Here is a 17,320-nt window from a genome sequence, read left to right as displayed (position 1 = left end):
TTGCTGACCACTCTGTCTGACACACAGCGTTTCAGGCGCACATACTGTGGTCTGCCCGTCAGATAGTCCACAACTGAGGACATGATGGCGGGGTCCACCTGCATCGCTGACATCTTCTCACCCAGTAGACCTGGGCTGATGGTGTTGAAAGCACTGGAGAAGTCAAAAAACATGACTCTCACAGTGCTCGCCGTCTTGTCCAGGTGAGTGTAGACGCGGTCAAGCAGGTAGATGATGGCATCCTCAACTCCAAGTTGGGGCTGGTAGGCAAACTGTAGGGGGTCCAAAAATGATTTGACCACGGGCTCCAAGATGAGTCTCTCCAGGGTCTTCATGATGTGGGAGGTCAGCGCCACAGGTCTGTAGTCCTTAGAGTCACCAGGGCGCGGCTTCTTTGGCACAGGAACTAGGCAGGACGTCTTCCACATCACCGGGACCCTCTGCAGACTCAGGCTCATGTTGAAGACATGCTGAAGAACTCCACAGAGCTGGATGGCACAGGTTTTGAGCACCCTGGGGCTGACACCACCAGGGCCTGCAGCCTTGCCAGAGTGAAGTTTCCCCAGCTGTCTTCTAACATCTTCAGCTGTGATGGTCACTGACGATGGGGGTGAGGGGGTGGGGATAGAGGTGAGAGGGTGGCCTTCCCTTGAAGATGAGAGGCTGTAAGGAGGGTGAGGGGGAGAGAGTGGAGTAGGTGTTGTTGGGGGCAGAACAATCGAGGTGTTGATGGTAGTGTCTGTAGGGAGTGCAGGGGCCTGGGCATCAAATCTGTTAAAGAACAGATTAAGTTCATTGGCCCATTCCACACTGCCTTCAACTCCACTGTTACCAGCTGACTTAAAACCAGTGATTGTTCTCATCCCTCTCCATCCCTCTGTTGTTATTTTGCTGGAGTTTCCGCTCCAACTTCTTCCTATATTCCTCCTTAGCCTCTCTGATCTTGTACTTCAGGTGTCTCTGTGCTCATGTGGGGATTCTTGAATCCTTAATTCCTGAATTCCGGAATCATTGGGTCTCTCTTAGTTAAAGAGTTTGGTCTGGACCTGCTATTTATGGAAAGTGCCTTGAGATAACACTGAATTGGTGCTATATAAATAAAGATTGATTTATTGATTGATGGTTATAGATTAAACTCTTGGAATTTGTGCTCGCATGCATTAGGTTAGGCCAAAGTAGACTTTTGCCACATTATGTCAAATTGCGTTATGGCCAAATTCAACTTTTTTGCCAGATGATTTTGCCTCTCTATGGCAGAATCCTCTGTGCCTGCACCCCCACTGCATCGGATGACATGAGTGTGAGAGCTGCTTTTTTTCACAAAGTGATACGGTCTGTCTGAACAAAGTCCTAATGACATAATCCTCTAATTTTAGATGCCAAAAAGAAAAGCAATTACCCGTAGAACAATATTTTCATCCGGTTTTCTTGAGTTCATGCCATTGCTCACAAGTCATTTGAAATCGGCCTTACTATTCTAGCCACGGTGTTAGTGACATCTGTCAGTGCCTAACCCCAACCCCATTATTTCCCGTTAATGAATTTCTTGTATGATAATTGCCAAGGCACACGGTTAGTGCATAAATTACAGTGTTATAATACAGTATGGACTTGTCTCTGGTGCACTGTCACTGTCCTTGGTGTCTTCGTCAATGCTTCGTTGATGGAAATGTACAAAATTTGAATTTTGAATTTTGATACTTGGAACACGAGAGTTTGCACACAGCCTTAAATGTGTTTGTAGGACCAGGACATTCAGTGTTCCCTGCTTAAACTCTGGTCTCCACACACACCTTTCAGTCACATTTACTGAACAACACCAACTCAGTTTGTGTGTGTGTTTGAACATCTTCATATGTCTGTGAGGGAAGTAGAACGACAAAGAGCATCTATATGTGGGTGTGTGTAAGAGATAGAGAGAGCAAGAGAGAGAGAGAGAGAGAGAGAGAGAGAGCAGAGGAAAGGTTAGGGAGGCATACAGCATGGCGCCACCAGCGTAACATCCCCCCAATCAGCAAGGCCCCTCTGCATGTGTGCCTGCTCTCCATCTCAATACGAACAGCACATTGCAAAATGTGGGTGCATGCATGTGGTTGTGTGTGTCTGTGTGTGTGTGTGATGTGTGTGTGTGTGTGTGTGTGTGTTTGTGTGTGTGTTCTTGGCACAGCCTTGGAGACACGGAGAAATCTGATCTGCACCAAAACGAATCAAGTGGAAAATGCAAATTGCCATTAAATAGATAAATATAAGAACGAAAAAGTCAAAGTTTAATTCCACGTTGATATCAAAATCGGTTTAGCAAGTCAGTACCTCAGCTCCTCTTCTCACCAAGAGTGTGGAATTTTATAATGCAAAAGTAATTTTAAAAAATGAAAGTCACTTCTGAAAAATCTGTGAACCGTGTTACCCATACACCACCATGTTTTACACCTCTAAAAACATTACTCTAAATTTTCTCTGTGTACTCTTGAATTTACATATGATTGGTTTTGAAACAATTATGATTGCACCACCTTTTACCCTCTAGTCCATCATCATCTACCTTCTCTTTATTTGACAGGGACAGGTTGTATCAACCAAGGGCATTCTTTTTTTTGGCGTGTGTGATAGCACTTCCCTTTAATGTTGTTCGTCATGAAAGCATCACTGGTTTTTAATTTATATTTCACTTTTGCTATTATGGTTAATTGTTTAATGTGTGGTATCTGTGTGTTTTTTAATTGGGGAATTTGTATATGAGAGACATAATTTATTTAATTAATTTATTTGACAAAAAAAAATTTCAATAGCATGTCATAGTTTTCATTCCTCTGTGAAAGAGTTTAAACGGACGTTAAGTTAAGCTTTTCCAGGACGAACTTTAACACATTAAGTTGATTCACACAATTAATTCACATGGAAAAACATGAACAGACTTAGTTCACTTGCCTATTGGGTCATAAAGTATTTTAATAATTTTCTACATATGACTACAATAATTATTTACCTTAATGAGTAATAATTTTGCACATATTTATGCCATAATACAATAATAATTTGTTTTAAAAAAGTCTAATTTAATTCACCATCTTTTTAATGTAGTTAATTAACGGTTTATGTTTGCATACTAATAAATTAGTATTTACTTCTTTGATTCAGTATTCATAAAATCACTATATTAAATTCCAACTCAACTCCAAGTAACTCTCTGCTCTATCACTATTTACCTTTATATATATATATATATATATAGAGAGAGATAGAGAGAGAGAGAGAGAGGGGGGGGGGGGGGGGGGGGAGAGAGATTGATATTCAGATTGATAGAATTTATTCATATTTTAATCAAATTATAATGAATTATAATTTTGATTGAATTATAATGAATTCTACTTCAGTTTAGATTTGTATGAAATTAAGTGTGAAATTTTTCATTCATTTAAATCTATTCATTTATTAGGGCAAAATGGCTTCAGCAGGACTGCGAAGGAGTAGTGTTTCAAGTTGAGACATATGAAGCAGATTCGCTATTCAAATATCCACTTGCCCTACCTCACAGCATTGTGGCAATGCACACTCACACACACATGTACACACACATGCAACACTGACACAAACAATGAACAGAGAGAGAGATTTACTGATGTTGGATTGACATATGGGACTGAAAAAACCTGACAAGGACCCCCCCCTCCCTCCCCACCTCCACGCCCTCTCTCTCCCTGTCTCTCTCTCCATCCTCCTTTGTGCCTCAGGGAGCGATCAAACTCCACCCACACTCTTGCTCAACCATCCTCTTTTCCCTGTCATTGGTTAATCGACCCATTTCCAGCAGTCTGATTGGTTAGTTAGTTCTCTCTCTTTTTCTCTCTCTTTCCCTCACCTTCCCCCACCCCAACTCCCCCTTTCTCTCTCTCTCTGTTCACCACTTTGCTTTTCTCTCTCACTGTCTCTCTCTCTCTATATTTCTGTCCAATCATTGTCTTGGCTATCAATCAGCTCTGACAGAATGTGGGGCCCACAAGAAAAGAAGAGAGATAGAGAGGGGGGGGAGAGAGAGAGCACCGACAGCTGTTAACCTCTCTCTCTCTCTCTCTCTCTCTCTCGCTCTCTCCCTCTCTCGCTCTCTCCCTCTCCCTCTCTCTCTCTCTTTGTGTTTTGTTTTTTTCTGTTCAGGGAGAAGGTGGAGTGATGGTGGGGTGGGCATTAATCAAACTAACCCCCTGGAACGACCTCAACCCCCCCCCCCACTCACACTCACACACACATAGGCACAGGCACAGGCACATGGGACTTCACAAGTATGCTCCTACACGTAAAGGTGATCACAAGCACACACGCACCATGTGTGTGCGAATACACACTTTATCGACTGTGAGCTTGCCTCCTCATGGGCAGACGCGTATTCTCTCCCTCTCTCTCTCTCTCTCTCTCTCTTTGTGTCTCTTTCTCTTTCTTTAACTCTCTCTCTCTCTCTCTTTGAGCTCAGCTGGTGGTAGAAGTATATTCAATTCCCTGTAGAAGAGTAGGGCAGCTGGCAGAGCTCTGTTAGCGTGGTGTGTGTGTATGCGTGTGTGAGTGTGAGTGATGTGTGTGCATGTGTGTGTGTGTGTGTGTGTGTGTCAAGGGACATGGACCCACTGGGGTCTGATCTGGCTAGGTACCACCTGACATACACACATAGATAAATGTGACACTAAAATGACGCGTGGAGCCGTGAAAGTGATGCACTGTGGGTGTTGTGCTTCCCTGCTATGCTCAACATTGTGGGAAGTTGGCAACATAGCGGGGGTGGGGGGGGGCATTTGTGAGAATGGAAGAGAGACAGAAAAAAGAAAAGAGGAGAAGCAGAGAAAGGCAGACAGTAAGAAAAGTGCAATAAAACAAGCAGACTGAATGGACACAGTGAAGGATATTATAAAAATGTGGCTCAGGTGACATTAAACCATCTGGCGGCCAGTTTGGAGGTCTTCAGCATCTGAGGAACAATGGCTGCAAACATTTCATTGTTGGCTTCAAATGGAACTCATTAGTGCCTTTTTTGATATGCAAATGTGAGTAAGCGATATGTTTGGTAGTGTTTAAACTGATGAGAATGTTGCTGCCAAACAACTGACAACAAAAATGGACGATAAAGACGCGTTGAGATTGAAAACCAAGTTCACCTTGCTTAATTCATACAAACATGACCACTTGGGGCTCAAGGGGCTTCCTCTTGGCTTTGTGGATTTATGAGGCAGATTCAGAAAGCCCCAGGATTTAGAGCTGTTTTTCTCGAGTTGAAACATGATCGACATTTAAGTTTTGGTGCGTCCAATTAACTCTATTGACTTAGCGTGCATGTGTAAGGCCCACTTTGCTTTCAGCATATCTACATAACTTATCTATCTGACTTGTTAGTTAGATATCTTATGACTGCTGATTACATTCTATGACAACCATTTAAGCGATTTTTAAATGTTCATTCTCTGTAATATATGTAACTGGCAGATTTGGTGTAGTTACAGTAGTATGTGTTCATTTCTCTACTCACTAAATTCCTCTTCTTAATACTAACAGTGATTCTTAACTTCCACAGCTACCACAATCTGCTCGTGGACACTGAAGCAAAACTAAAAACTCTACACAGGAACCACGATAAACTGTGTGATGTGAGGAGATAATTATTGCTAATCTGGAGGTCACACACACACACACACACATGCTCACACACAAATTCATCAGTCCTGATTGTGACATGTTAACGGATTGGCTTCATGTAACACTGACAATGATAGGGTGGCGTGGGTGTGTGTTTGACAGATTGACTGTGTATGTGTGTGTGTGTGTGTGTGTGTGTGTGTGATAAGCAGATTCAAAGTACATATTGATTCTGTACCACTATACAATTGCTACCACATCCATTTGAGCCTTGTGTTCCTATGTGTGTTCATTCTTCAAATGGATAAATGGATCTATTCTCTTAAGGAGCTTGTTCATCTTTTTAATTGATCTTTTTTAAGCCTTTAAATAAGAAACATTTGTGTTTCACTAACTGTAGCAGCCTGGGGGGGTAATAGTAGCTGCAACACTACAAGAAGAGTTTTAAGCAACATCACATTTTTCCCCAAACCTGCTCAGTAAGTCATATTGTCCTCTGTAATATTAGAATAAAGCAGGTACTGATGTTTGTGTGCAACACGTGATACTAAATTGTATTTTACAATATTATTAGTTAGTTGGTCAAGATTTAGGTTAGAGTAGGTTATTTTCATTTTGCACCATTTTTTCTCCTTCATAATTATGTGATCTATTGATTCACATAGAATTCATAATTTCTGTCAGTCAGCTTCTACTTCATTCATAAACTTCTATCTATTTCTTTCAGTTTCATTCAATTATGGGACCATAACATACTCACACGTCATGCTGCGATTTGGTTCAGGTGTGTAATGAATTAATTCATTCTTAATATTTATTTGTTTGTGCAGTAACTAAACTAGGAGACACTTCAACATTCTGCAATGGTTTACTGAGAATAGTTTTGGGGCTGATGGGGCAGGTGTACACTGTAAGAGAGCATGTAAACCACCTGTTAAATCCATATTCAGCAATGTTCTTGGCCTCCTACTTGCCCCAAGTTGCCTTTGGCTGTGCGTCTGGTGCTTGGACAATGGTATACCTGCATGCACGTCTAGTTCAGCTTGAAGAGGAGATGATCCCTTTTAGACAAGGTGAAGGAGTTATGTTAGGGTTAGCTAGTTAGATATTTCACAAGTAAAAAGGAAAGATTAAAGAAACATTTGAAAAAAGAATCTAATTCTGTGTAGCAAAAATGTGTTTTTTACTCATCATATTAATTATCTTTGGAGTCCTCGTGAGGTTCCTCCCCAGGGTGGAGAACCAATGGTTTATGCTTTGGTTGGCACGAAAACCCCCTCATCCACACAAACAAACAAACTGACAGGATATGGTCTTATACAGACATGGACAAAATGAGGGAGTACAGTCATTTATGTTTGTAGACACACCCACTTACAAAATGATTGTATACACACATGAGTACACACAGACAGAAGGCCGCCAGTTTAATTAGCCATTAATTCCCAGAATGTAGCCCAGTTTGGAAGCTTCCTCCCAGGAAGACAGGCTGCCTCTCTACTCCCTCAGCGGTGTGTTTGCGCTGCTTCTGTCTGATTAAATGAGACTTGGGGCTGACGGTGACATCATCCTGCAGAATCCTCCAGTATGAAAGTAAATCCAAGTACAGTGGACTGCAAGTATGAAATGAAATGAGCCTTTATGTACAATGACATTTCGCATGTGGACACTAACAAAGTATGAGGACACTCAAATATTACATCCATATGTGATTGAACATGTCATTCCTTCATCGTGAACATTAATCTGCTGTATAACAGCCTGGACTCTTCCAGTTGTGGGCCGTCCACCACACACTGTACAGATGAAGCCCAGTTTTAACCCTGAATTGGTCTTCCCCGGCTAACTCTAGAATTGAGCAGATCAGATTAACAAGCAGTATGAGGGGGTTACGACACCTGATGATTCAGCTGATTCAGCAATCAACAACATGATCAACACTCTGGCAGGTCAGACATTTTGGACAGCTGTCGGTTTCCAAAGTGGATGCTGTCAGAAGATTTGTTATGAACTGTAGTGAGCTTGTGATTATTACAGTGGTATTCAACATGTTGTGGCTTAAACTGTTGTCTCGACTGAGACTGCCGTGATATAAAACTTAACTGATGCTACATTGTCTGCGTCTCCCAGACATCTGCACCTCCATATTTGCCTTCAGTTCATCCCAAAGGTGCTGCGTGGGAACAGAAAAGGGACAAACTCAAACTGTAGTGACTGCATAAAGTTGTTGTCTAAATGTCGGTAGCATTCACATTTCCCATAAATGCAACTAAGGGCAATAACTTAAATCATTCAAAACATGAGCATGAACATGAGATTCACACTTAAGGTTCTCGCTTTAGAGTATGAGAAAACCCTTTTAAACATCTGCAATAAGGATGGAGTCAAAATCAAGCCTTTGTTTTACACAGCTGCTGTGTACAGTGTACATTCTGTGCAGAAGCAAAAGGTCAACAAGTGTTACTGGACAGATTCCATAGACTGTACACCTCCTCAGTGCGGAGAAAGAATTGTACTGATAATTTAGTGTAAACTCATATCTATTCATGGACATATTTTATTGCCTTTATCCATCACTGTAGAAGAAGAAGTCAAGGATTTGGAATAACACATGCATTCTAATGAAACGAAGCTTGAATATCCTGTAAACTGTATCCTGTAACTTTGGTGCTGTTAGTAAAATATTATTTACTCAAATGTAGATTTTTCAGATCTCCTGTTTCAGAAATGATTCGATCGGCTATTTAAAATCAGTCATCTTTTTCAATTTATTTACAGTTTATTTGCTGTTATCAGTATTTGTGGCAGTCATGTTCACAGTTGTATTGTAAAGAACTACATTGTATGAACTAATAAGCCTATTTGACCTTTTGTATTTGAATAATTGAGAAAAACAATCAAACAGACAAACAAAATCCTTCAAAGTGATCCATCTGGAAAAGGAAAGCTCTGCATGTGCAAAGGGTGACTAGTCTCAAAAACAGGGAGGTACACGACCACGCAGTACAACAACTTGCACAGCCGACATGCTCAGTGAAAAAGACATGATGACAAGTCAGTAGATGATTCCCTGCTTCAAAAAAGCCACATACTTATATATACACACATTCACATTCAGGAATTAACACACACACACACACACTGACTTTTAATAATGATGTCAACAGAAGCCATGGTGACAATGATGGATGGGGGTGGGACCTATGGAGGCCAATGGAATGACCTCTCCACCAATAAGAAGCCAGCCGTGTGACCTTTGGACCAATCACAGCACTTCCAGGTCAAATGTGACCGGAGGGCAAGCACCAAGACAATCTGCCCATCTGGGAATGAATGGATGGAGGAGAAAATAGAGAGAGAGAGAGAGAGAGAGAGAGAGAGAGAGAGAGAGAGAGAGAGAGAGTGAGATACTGGTGATTTAGTTGTAAATAAAAAGTTATGTAAGGTGTGTATGCATTTTTATATAGTCATTCATAACTGCTGTTGTTTGAGCTAATACTGAAGCTTTCATTCTACCAAAAGATCAATTCTAACTAATTTTCACAAACTGTCTGAGTACTGTGGCTTTTAAGATGAATAACCTATTTGCCTACTATTTCAAATGTAAAGGTTAGAGTCATCTCTATTATGTCATCCTAATATGAGGATCAATAACAACAAAACTGTGATAAACCACGTGTTTTCCTTTTAAAAGCTGCCCTAATCAATAGATTCATAAGTGATAAATTGCTCATGTGTCATACCACCGCTTTACCGACTGGTTCACTGTCACCCCTCTCATGCTGCACTTGCCTGTGACGCTGCCCCACAACGCCAAACAAATGTACCAACGCACACTTCAGGATGCAAATTACAGCCTGTAGGCCATTAGAAAGTCTTACATTGGGCTGTAAAAGAGCCCGGTGGTGTTGTTGACACGTTGACAAGTTGAATTCTGTCTGCATATGCATGGGAAGAGTTTGGCATTTGGTGTGATGGAGTTCAATGCATTCGCTTGAAGGGCTGCATCTGTAACTCCTCAGACTACTTGTGATTGTCACAAGTATTGAGTCGTGCTAACTGTCAGCACTCGATGCCCCTGAACAAGACACTTCACCTGCAAACTGCTCCGCAGTGATCAGCTGTGGACAGCTGGTCATACTAAGATATTTCTGAATGTGAACATTTTTAACATAATCTTGTATGATTGCGCGTCTTGGTGGGAAAGTGAACTTTACCATGCAGCCATGTGTTAAACATTACAACCAATCAGAGGACACACACATAGTACACACACAGATTGAGTAGGCAAATCACGGCACGTGGATTGCAGCACGGTCAAAGTGATGGATAGATGCCGGGACTACTTTCCTGCTTCCCATTCCACACCAGACATATGGAAACACACACACACGCACACACACAGGGCTGTTTATTTACTGCTGATGTCAAGCATCTGAGATTGATTATAAATGAACACCGGCTCATGATTAGCTTGAACATGGTGGTGTGAGTGTGTGTCCATGTGTGTATGTGTGCGTGATATGACTCTCAAAGAGTTGTAGGTTAATTATAGGTCTTTCGTTTACGCTGGGAATATGTGTGTGTGTGTATGTGTGGGTGTGTGTGTGCGTGTGTAATATGACATGAGAAGAGATGCAGACTCCAGCCTTTAACAAGTGGTTGCAATTAGCTGCATTTTGCTCATAAATTACACACACACACACACACACATACACACAGTGCACACATGGTGGTCACTTTGTCCCACACACAAATATGCACAGATTTGCCCATCACACTGTCAAGAGCGACCATCATCACTATCATCATCATTATCATTTGGACCTGCTCAGGTTAATCTTTGTGTTTATAATATTCTCATGTATCAAAAGATGTCATTACTTTTTGCTTTGTAACTTTGTTGGGAAACGTTCTATAGAAATAAAGTCATTATCTTCATTGCACATCATCGTCATCATTACATGTTGCGTGGTGAATACAGATGAATAAATTATGTTGCTCTGCATAGCAGAAACCCACAGTGAAGTCAAAAGTCATAGCATGTAGCTGGGAAGGAGTGTTAGTGTAGAATTAGATTTTTGAGCATGCATAATTAATGAGAAACAACAACACTTGTGTAAACTAATAGCTATTGTCGTTTAAAGTTCAAGAATAATGGCTCAAAAATAGTTAGAGACCTGTGAGAAACGCGTTGCTTTCTTTCTGAGAATCACCTGTCGGTACAGAAGTTGAAAATGACTCACCAGTTACTATTTTGTGTTTAATCTGTGCAAAAACAGCAATATAAAAACTAAATATAAACTATATACTGTGGTTTTAGGATGAGTTACATTAAGAGGAGCTTTTTCCTGATGATTGACAGTTCGCCTAGGGCATCTATCTATCTATCTATCTATCTATCTATCTATCTATCTATCTATCTATCTATCTATCTATCTATCTATCTATCTATCTATCTATCTATCTATCTATCTATCTATCTATCTATCTATCTATCTATCTTTATCTGTATTGTGCCAGTGTTATCTCAAGACACTTTCCGTAAAGAGCAGGTCTAGACCGAACTCTTTCATTTAGAGAGAGACCCAACGATTCAAGATTTCAAAATTAGGTTTTCAACAATCCCCACATGAACAAGCATCAGGCATTAGCTGGCAGTGGTAAGGGAAAACTCCCCCTTAACGTGGGGTGAGTTAGGCAGAGAGAGAGAGAGAGAGAGCGAGGAGGAGGGATTGAAGTTCAAATCAGAGCCAGCTTAAGCACATAAACTGAAGGTCGGTATCAGACTAAAGTGTGAGCACCAAAAGCAGCTGAAGCTGAGTATGTTTGTTGTTGTTCAACAGATTGAAAAGATTCTAAGCACTGAGACGTAACTCGCCTGCACTGTAGATTTAATTTGACCATGGTAGAAAGTCTTAATGTTGTTTTAACTTTGATTGTAAAACTGATTTGTCAAATATGTTTAGATGGTCTGTTTTAGAGACTTGTCACATTGTGATTTTATTACCCTGTCTCGTCTACGCTGCTCAGCAACAACAGCGCAACACACAATACACTAACACCACACTAACACCACACTAACACCACACTTAACTATGAGGCGGCTCCCACACACTCAACCCAGCTGCCATCGCATGTCAGTCAAAGTCTGCCATGACCAATCAGAGAGGCCTGTCACTCCCCCGTTGTCCTGGGCACCCTTTGGTCTTTTTAGACAAGCAGAACTGACAGCCATTCAGACAACTGTGTGCGAGTGAATGTGTACGTGTTGGCCTATGACAGTCAAGCATTTGAAAGACTCTGTGTGTGAGTGTGTGTGTGTGTGTGTGTGTGTGTGTGTGCGTGCACTGATCAAAGCTGACAAAGGTGCTATGGTCGTCTCGACAACACATAGCAACATCATGGTAACAACATTGCAATGATGAATTTTACCAATTCTCCATAAATCACTCACACACACACGTTGTATAAAGATTAGATAAGAGGAAGGTATCAGTTCAACTGTAGTCCTATAATAGTCCTGTTTCGGTGGACAAATCAAGTAATAATGCTTGAAACTGAAGCATCGGAATTGAAGACTGTGACATAATTGGGATTATTTGGTCAGACATTTATACAACTGTGAACCCCAAAGTAAACTGACCTTTTAATTATTGTTATAGCTTATTGGTCAACAGAAAAATAACTGTACATGAGCCAGACTTGGTCCAGCATGCTAGTTGCTAGAATCTGATATTCCTCCCAGGCCAAGTATTAAAAAGGCATAAAAGAGACAAAAAAAATTATCACATACCGTACTGATATATATTATGCATAGGATGACCCATTACAATCACGTCACAGTTTAATATGTTAGTTACCTATAATCCATATTACAGCTATTTATGTGTAAAATTAATAAAGTTCCCATTTCTGACTGATTAATTGCTTAATTTATCATTTAGGCGGAAAAAGATAATCATATTTAGGTCTCGCTCATTTCCAATCATTTTTTGATAAATATGCAAATATACAAGCCTGAGGACAAAACATCATGTAAATTCTGACACATAGAAGAACAAATAGACTTCTTTATAAAACATTATAGACTGTGGCCTAGACTGCTGTGTTTCTGTGTAAAGGGTATGTAAGTAATAGAAACCTTGTAGTACACAGTTACTGCGGCGCACACACACACACACACACATACACAGAGAATAGCGACTGTTGTCTTTGGCTGTAAACAGTTTTTTTGCATCACCTGGTGGTTAAAAGGAGGAAGTGTCTAAGTGGCAAAAATACACAACTGCTACTTTATTAATAATCCACTTATAAAAGCTTTAAATGTTGTGAATCAGCGATAATAAAAATCAACTGTATCATTATTGAATCTGTGCATGGACTACATACACACTGTAGATGATTTTGATATCGATAAAGTTGTTAAAGAAAGCTATTCACCATTTTAACTATAGGAACTGCAAAATGTGGCTTTCAATTGCTGTAAAACAAAAATATAAATTTCAGTTGTTTTGCTTTAGTTATGAAGAGAATAACACAGCAAAACAAAGTGTTTCAGATCTGAAAGTTGGACTCTCTACATAGCATTCATAACTGTTTTCAGTTTTTAGTTTTTAATTTACATCAGTACTAAATACTAGCCATTTCTGAATTTACAGAAGATAATCAGATGCAGCTACGGTACTGGGATTTGGTCTTGAAGGACATTAGATTCTAAGAGACTTAAAAGTTATAGTTCCTCTCAAGCACTACCCTCTTTCTGACTTTATCACCCCCACCCCACGTTCTCTCTCCTTTATTTTCACTAACTTGTCTCTATATGTTTATCTTCACACTGGGATAAATGGTTTTTCTGTTGCTAATTGTGGCTGTGTGTTTTTCTGTTGGCTGGTTTTGTGTTTCCCAATCAGAGCTCTGAGATTCTGCAAGGAACCCGTTTGTTTTTTCAAGCACAAGGGCATCATTTATAATGTGTGTGTGTGTGTGTGTGTGTGTGCGTGCGTGTGCATGTGTGTGTGTATGTGTGTGTATGTGTGTGCATGTGTGTAACCCATTTTTGATTTGGATTTAAAATGTCCCACCAAGTATAACAGAGCCAATAAAATTAAGACTTCCATTTAGAATTACACTTAGGATTTGGACAAGGTGGGTGTACGGGTTTAAAGTACAGTGTAAGATAAAGTTTAAACTCCATATTTGATCCTAAACTTTACTATAACGTTAGTGGAAACAAATCCAAATAAGCCAACAGTGTGGAGTTTTGTACAGTATGGTGTGTACTTGTTTGGGGAGGGTGGGATGGTGTTTGAATGTTGAGTGATTCATCTTTTAGGTCACAGATCTTTGGCCAGATGGTGGCCCCTCGGCTTGCTCTAGCCAAGCCCTGAGTTATATTTATTTAGTTTGTATTTATTTGAAAGGGAGGCGTTCAGCCCGGCAGCATAAAGGCCATGTGTTGCGTTTCTCTTTTCACTGCTAAATGAAGAATGATGAGAGTTCGGCGACGGGGCCCAATTTTGGCCTGCTTGGGCACACCGTGCTGGATCAGTTGTCAGAGGGTTCTCGGTCTGGTAAATCTTTTTTGGAGGTCACTGGAGTTCAGCATTTTGTTGGAATCTCTATGACATTTCAAAACTGTTTTCCAGAGGCTTTTTATGAAAATATTATGAGGTTTTAGAGTTATCTGAAGGCTTTCACAAGTTTCCAGAGTTAAAGATGTTTTAAGAAGTTTCTGAAGATTTTATCAAAGATGAAAATAGCCAATGAGTTCGATGAAACGACTGATGTCGCTCTTGTGTCTGCACTATAAATATATGGTTTGACCCAGCAACTGGCCAGCTTGGTTTTACAATAAAGACTGGCAAAAACCAAACTCACCATTTATAGGGGGGGGGGGGGGTTGTGCCCAGGAGAAAGACTCCAGGAAGTTACTGGTCCTGGCCAAGAAATAGTCTGTCTCATAACACCCCTTAAAGTAGCAAATTGTGTGTTACTCTTTGGTTCTTGTACGGATATTAAGCAAACGAGACATAACATGTTAATTAATGACCTTTAGAGCTGCTGGTAGGGTTTGTTACCTTTGGACAGAGCAAGGCTCACTGTTTCTCCCTGTTTTAAGTCTTTTTGCTAAGCTAAGCTAACCATCTGCTGGCTCCAGCGAAATATTTACCATAAGAACACAAGAGTGGTATCAATCTTCTCATTTAACTTTCGGTAAGAAGGCTAATAAGCCTATTTGCCAAAAGGTCCAACTATTCTGTCAAGTAGGGTTTCAGTTTATATGGGGTCTCTTGGGGTTTTCATATTTTTGGGGAGTCTCTCAGTCTCTCTGGAGATCTCTGGAGGTTTCTGGAGGCCGTGGCTGCCGGCTGTTGTTGGCAGTGACTCTTTTGCTGTCACTCGACTCCTTATGGTGTTGGAGGCTTGGCGTTTTGAAGGTGCTAATTAATTTTTACAGCCAGGCTTCCAGCTGGAGCCTGCAGTAGAAAAATAACATAATTACATTTCCACATCACATTAAAGGTGACGGTTTGCAGGCAGAACATTTGGCCATGCAGAGACAAGCCTAATGGAAAGCTAAAACGTCATGGAGACACTCGTAATGCTACACCATGGCTTTAGGAGTAAAGCTTAATGTCATGCTACAAGACATTACAATATCACAGCAACACAGACAGGACAATCACTCACGAGAGGTCCTACAGCATTTCATCAGCCATGACACCCCACTTGCATTGTAAAATCATTTTGTCTAATGTTGCCTTGACTCTTTTAGCCAGAACATGTAGTCATACAGAGAGTGGCCAAATGGACCGTTCTCCATGTCAGCAGCATTGCTGCTAGCTAAGTTGCCCGTGTGTGCTGATCTTAGGCTGGTGTGATAAGTGCATGTCTAGTTTCTCAGCTTTTAGTCATAGTCTTCAGTTTTTGGGGATTTGTTTTGGCATATCTTATCTCTGGAGATGTTTGTGGTAAATAATCAGTTACTCATTACATGTCACTCATTGACAAAGTCATGAAAGTAAAGTTATACATGCATGGCTTATTTCTTTTGTGAGGCACATTGCAATGTTTCTGGTCTTGAAAGTTACTTGTGTTAGTTACTTAGCACTAGTAGCAGTCTTATTATTTGAAGGCCCGTCTTCAAGGGCACATGAGAGTATCTAACTACCACGGCACCATAGCTGATAGTCAACATTACACCCAGTTGTATGTCTTCACTAATACTGAGATATGTTATGCCACAGACATACATGCCAAGATTGGACTGGAATAATACCAGGATATTACAATAATGGGGAGAGGCGATTACTCATTGGAATAGCAAAACTCAACCAAACTGAAACTGGAAATGTTCTATTTAACAAGTAGTTGTAGTTTGCAAAGTTGAGTCTGTGTAGATGTGTTTTCATTGCTTTCTTTCTTGGATATTTTCCACCATTTCTCACCTAAAATCAAACAAACTGCAACTGGACAGTAAACGGCACTGTAATTCAATCACTTTATTTATACTACAGCAAGAAATGACTTTGTTTAAGATGACCCCCCCCCCTCTCTCTCTCTACACACACACACAGGCACTGCTTTACTCTCTCTCTCTCTCTCTCTCTCTCTCTCTCTCTCTCTCTCTCTCTGCTGGGTATCTTAGTCATTTTCATCCCTCCCACTCTCTCTCTTTTCAACACATACTATGCCACTCTCCCTGTCTGTCCCTCCCTCCCTCTCTCTCTCTCTCTCTTTTCCTCTCTCACCCTCGCTCTCCCATTCTCTCGCCCAGCCCACATTCGCTGGCATCACAAGTTAATTACCCAATCAGCAGGAGGCCAATCTGTCACTGTCAAAGGCCTGGCCAATCAACGGCTGCATGTTAATTCCTCTGAGCCAGTGGCAGGCTGTGTTGCTCTTTGGGTGCAGTATATAAACTGTAAAGCATACAGAGGAGCAGGCGAAGCAGGACAGAGAAACGGTGTACCAGAAAGCCCAGTGTCTTTCAAACTAAAGGAAAGCGTTGTCACCGTCCTGTTGGAAAAGAGCAAACTCAGACTTGCAAAACCAGATCACAGTCCTGCCCGTGACATTTGATTGGCATGTGGTCGTACAACCCACCAAACATACAGACACACAAACACAAACAGCTCAGCCTATTCACCTGCCCTGATGAACTCCAGACATCTGACAAAGATGACAGTAATGATGATGATGATGACGACCTACTTCTTTCTGTTTAGTCAGCACCAAGTTAAAAGCCAAGTCATTACACTACAGTCCTCCCACCCCTCTCTATTTATTCTCTGAGAGTATATTTTCCATTTTTCTGTATTTCTGCAGGACTCTCTATGGCTGTTACAAGGCAGTACAACAAGAGAGATGATCCCCAATTCACAAAAGCACACGGAGAAGCATTTACAATGTTCAGACTGCTTTTCCTACAGTGCATAAAAATAAAACATACAATATGGAAGTTTCATGTTTTATTGTTTTATGACACTAAATCAAAAATAGATTCATTATAACTTTTTAGAAACTGATCAACAGAAAAAGTGAGAGATCTCTACAAAGTATCAAATATAAAATAAATGACTGCACACCCTTTAATGAGACACAGCTAAATCATTATGGTTGCGGTCAGTTGGGTTTAGAATGATGCCTTCAAGTGGAACTAGTGAGCATGTGGTAGTTTGGACAAGTCGAGTACACCAAA

Source organism: Pempheris klunzingeri, chromosome 17 (assembly GCF_042242105.1).
Source record: "Pempheris klunzingeri isolate RE-2024b chromosome 17, fPemKlu1.hap1, whole genome shotgun sequence".
Taxonomy (NCBI): Eukaryota; Metazoa; Chordata; class Actinopteri; order Acropomatiformes; family Pempheridae; genus Pempheris; species Pempheris klunzingeri.
Note: the sequence above shows the minus strand (reverse complement) of the source record.